The 4544-nt window shown below is 43.7% G+C and overlaps 1 long non-coding RNA gene across 1 annotated transcript in view; it reads left to right on the top strand.

The window, feature by feature from the left end:
• LOC115233457 overlaps nt 1-4544 on the top strand; it is a 161630-nt gene that overhangs the window by 120335 nt on the left and 36751 nt on the right. Inside the window, exon 4 of the long non-coding RNA XR_003883778.1 lies at nt 3479-3578. This is a non-coding gene — a long non-coding RNA (uncharacterized LOC115233457). The remainder of the gene's footprint in view (nt 1-3478; nt 3579-4544) is intronic.

The following is a 4544-nucleotide window of genomic DNA, read 5'->3' as shown; positions in this document are numbered from 1 at the left end:
TCTTCCTTTTTTTTTTTTTCACCGAAAAACTTTGCAGAATATAGAGAAAGAGACAGTTGTTACATCGTCCTGCGCGGCTGGTAGGATCGCGGGCAAGAAGAAGCGATGCAGCTGGTGGTAGCCGAGAAGGATGCTCGCCGATCTTGATAAGGCTCTCTCATTGTCGTCGGTGGTGGTAGACCGGTGTGCGGAGACCTTTAAGGAGGCACGGGACAGGTCGATCGCATCGCGGAAACAGCGAAACGATTAAACTCCCGTTAATAACGACTCGTTTTCGCGGACGTTACCCCTTGAATATCCATCCCATTAAACGGGAATGGCGTATAATCTAACGCATATCTAACGTATATAGCGTGTCTAAGAAAACTTTCCGCGACGTTGAATAAGATTTTACGCTCGCGAATCTGTGAATATACGATTTCGGTTCGGGATTCTCGGCGAGATTTCGTTTCAACCCGTCCGTTCGATCCGGCGTAGAGCTCGCCAAGCAATCGAAATCCTCTCGTCTTATGTTCGACTTTACACGTTTACTAGGACTCGCGTATCTTGGTACACAAATGCGATTCGTGTCTGGAGCAGCTGCTCCAACGCGGAACGGAAGGAGAGCGAGAAGAAGAAACACATACCGCGGGCTCCCTCCCGATAAGGATCTCATTGTCGTCCGCACCACCGGGTGCGGAGGAGCCTTTACGGCCGAGCAAGGGGGGCAGGGGAGGATCGGCCGAGCCAACCGCATCGAGCAAATTGCAACTCTGTCGAAACTATCGGGGCGAGCGGATCGTCCGGAGAAGAATGCGCGACACGATTGTTAGGGCCCCGGTTAGTTGCCCGGGCACCTTTTCATCGCTTACGTCCCTGCGGTGGTATTACCTCCTCCGCAGGATGATAACATCTCTGCAACACTGGGCGACATCGGGTATATCTCCTCTCCTTCTTGTCCTTCCTACGCCGTCTATTTCATCTCGTTTCTCCATCTCCCTATTTCTCTCCTCTCGCACCGTCGCATCAGCTCTATTCGCTCCCGTCTCCCTAGCTCGTACACGACCGAGGCTAAATTGTCATTCGATGCCCTGAGAATTCGATTTCCAGTCGAGTTTTGTGGTGACAAGGGTTTGAAGAGCTTCCTCTCCCCATCTCGTCCGCCCCACGGACCCGGGGACCGACAATATTGTGAAACGTCCTGTATCGCGCGTTCCCCTTCGCAACGAGATCCGATCTCGTCGTCCTCGCTTGGAAATTAGAAAACAGGTAGAGGAAGGTGCTCGTTCGGCCGTTTTGAAATCGCGCTTTTCCGGTCGCGGTGCATTTTTTTCCCGAGCCAAGCTAACGGGACACGCATAATCTTCCAGCGATTTACGTCTCGTTAATCATTATAAATTATCATTTAATCATTTAATTAGTCAAATAAGAAAACATTTATTTACATAAATTAGTATATCAAGATGACAATATTCCGCTAATGCACAAACTTTCTATCAGAAGAGCAAAATCAATGGCAATACGTTCTTGGAAAAAAATAAAATATGAGATAATAAAAAAATTACGCTAACGATAAAATGCAAATGTCTGGCGAAGTTTATTTTTGGCATTTATCGTAGCGTCGATACAAAAAGCAACAACGAATTTATAGATGTACAAATAGTATGACACAATTTTTCGACAAGATTTGTTTTTTTTTTTTTACATTTTGTATCGTATATCTCGCGTAAATGTATACCAGTTTAGTACAATATAACATACCGTGCAAAATAGTATAGTACACGTAGATGACGGCGTCAAGTTCGTGCAACGCATAGCCGTTTTCCTTTTTCTTTTTAAGCATTAGCATATTATGAGCCGTTAACGTATACTGACATATCGCGCGGAAACTTAGCGATCGCTCGCTAAGTTATTCGAGACGTGTTATCCAAATGAAACTTTTCGTTCGCGTCGCGATTTACTGCGCTTTCGACGTTGTTATTTCTTCGATTATTTTAAGAGAAGGCTGGCGCACGAATCTATTAAATCCAACAATTTGCGTTCGCGGTGCGATTAAATATTTCTTTCTTAAGAGATTTCCGTATTCTATTCTATTCGGATTGCGGGATGTTCAGAAAGACTTCGATTCTGGGAAAATCTGGTAATTCGATGTCCTACATATAACACACGAGCGACGAGGGTTTTCCGTTCGAAGTGACGCATTCCGAGCGTATAATTCATGCTCATAAAAAGGTCCGACTCCCTGCGTTACAGGAATCTTATGGCTTTCGACCAACATTTTACAACTCTGATTTACATGAAAGTTTTGCGCGTTTTACGCTTTATATGTTTTGGGGAAAATAATAGGAAAGATGAACATGAATCTAAAAATATGACGGTAAAAAATTTTATTTAAAAATGACAATGTTGAAAGAGAAGACACATTATGTATGAAAAATATTAGATAACCTACTTACGTTCCATATTACTGTATAAGAAAAGTTAGAAAGAGATGGATACACAGATATATAATGTTGATTAGATTTTTTACGCGTATATATCGTAATGCCAGTCGCGGAAGAGTAATTATTTGCTTGAAATAAGTTGCGGGGGCTTAGATTTAATCGCGAAGGTTCGACGGAACGCGTGTACGTGAGGCCACTCCAAATCGCGCACCATAATTCCTCTCTTGCAGGGTATCGGCTTTGCGAAACTGTCTCGAACTCATCTCCTTTTCTCTCTCTCTCTCTCTCTCTCTTTTTCTCCCTTTCGGTTCCCGACAGTCTGGAAAGTTCCGGAATTACAGCGGCTATTTTTCTTTTTACGGATAGCCGGCGCACCACTATGTGTGCTCTCCGCGAGGGATTAAAACCCACCGAATGACCGACTACGTACGCGGGGCCGGCAAAGTCGTCGCGTTTTATAGACGTCGAGAAGTAAATGCATTTGACGCAACGGTGAATCTCTGCGCAACGCAACGGTGATTATACACAGTCGGATTACATCCTCCGTAGAGGTTTCCTACTTTCTCGGCGTACAAGCGTGACGGCCAAAGTGGTAAAATGCAAAATTGAAATGGTAATTAATTCTTTCTCTCTCTCTCTCTCTCTCTCTCTCTCTCTCTCTCACTCACTCTCTCGTTGGATTTTAAAACGCGATTAATAGATACGTCACCCCCGCATGTGATTACATTAGCGTAAATATCGGTGAGAATCCAATAACCTCGATGGAACGTACGATCGATTATTACGCTGAATTAAAAACAGGCGATGCGGAAATATCGGAATGCGAAAATAAAATTGCGGGGACGCTAAGAGAAAATGGGCGCGATCTCGGATATTTATGAAAATGCGTGGAAATTTGCGCATTAAAATTTTATAATTTCTCCCCCCTGTCGGATTTTGTTTACGGTAAAATCCACGAGTTTTCGGGCGGCATTTGTCGATAATCCCTTGTTGTCCGACAAACTGGGCGTTTATTACAAACGACAGTCGTTTAACAACGGGTGCTTTTGTTACAGGTTATTACGTGGTGCACGCTGCTGAAACTCGAATCGGGGCATTAATCCGATAGAGGAATGCACGGACGCGTTCGGATTACCGTTGATCAAAAGAACGAAGGTATGTTTGACTCCGACATCTGCCCTTTTATACATCTTCGGCTTTGGCCATTGTTTTCGTCGGCGTTTCGTTAATTATAAAAAAAAATCGCGCTCTTTCTATTATACATTTTTTTCTCTTTCAAAAGATTAGGGCTTAAGCTGAGACTTGTCAAAACTTGACTCGTGTATTAACGCGAGATGAGCGCGATATAGGATAGTTGACGTCGCGAAATATCCTTGTTCGGGGAATCAGGGACTGTACGATGAAAACTTTGGCGGGTTGCTTGCCGCTATTTGCCGCCAGCTGGTGTAAAATTTAAAAACGTACGTTAAAATAATTTCCGGAGGGACAGTTCCATCGCGGGCACAATTTGCCGCATTTAGTTTATGCGCGAATTCCCCCGGGGATATACTTCACCGGGAGGACATGCGCATTTTCAAGTGTCTCGCGCGTACGCTAATTAAAATAATAAGTTGAAATTGAATGCGCGCTAATGAAGAATCAGTACATGTGATTATCGAATGGGTGGAAAAATGTTGGCGATTAAAATTCCGCAACATACGATTTCGCGAGGGACGTAAATATGTCACGTGTTATTTTTTCGAACGATCTACCGTGAATTTTAAATCACAGTTTTTTAAATCTCCATTCCTGCAAACGCTTTTTACCCAAAACGATTTCCATTACGCATATATTATTGCGTAGAATAATACACGCAATAAAGGTGTACTTGCGTACAAAGAAGTAATCGTTGCCAGGCAGAAAATATATCTTGTTGGAAGATAGGGGCGGTATGTTGAATTAGTTGTTTGGCCGACAAAGCTTATCGTAATCTATCGAGCAAAAAAAAGGATTCGCTTCCCCCGATTAGCGAGAAAAAATTGGTCGGTCGCTGAAACGTCGTTATTTTTCCTCGCGTAAATTATGAAACGCATCCGTCCAGATTTGCGGGAGATTTCCTGCGAAACGTTTCTAAGCCGCGGG

This window comes from Formica exsecta, unplaced genomic scaffold (genome assembly GCF_003651465.1).
Source record: "Formica exsecta isolate Colony F162 unplaced genomic scaffold, ASM365146v1 scaffold175, whole genome shotgun sequence".
NCBI lineage: Eukaryota > Metazoa > Arthropoda > Insecta > Hymenoptera > Formicidae > Formica > Formica exsecta.
The sequence above is the reverse complement of the archived record's forward strand: the minus strand, read 5'-3'. Positions and strand labels throughout refer to the sequence as shown.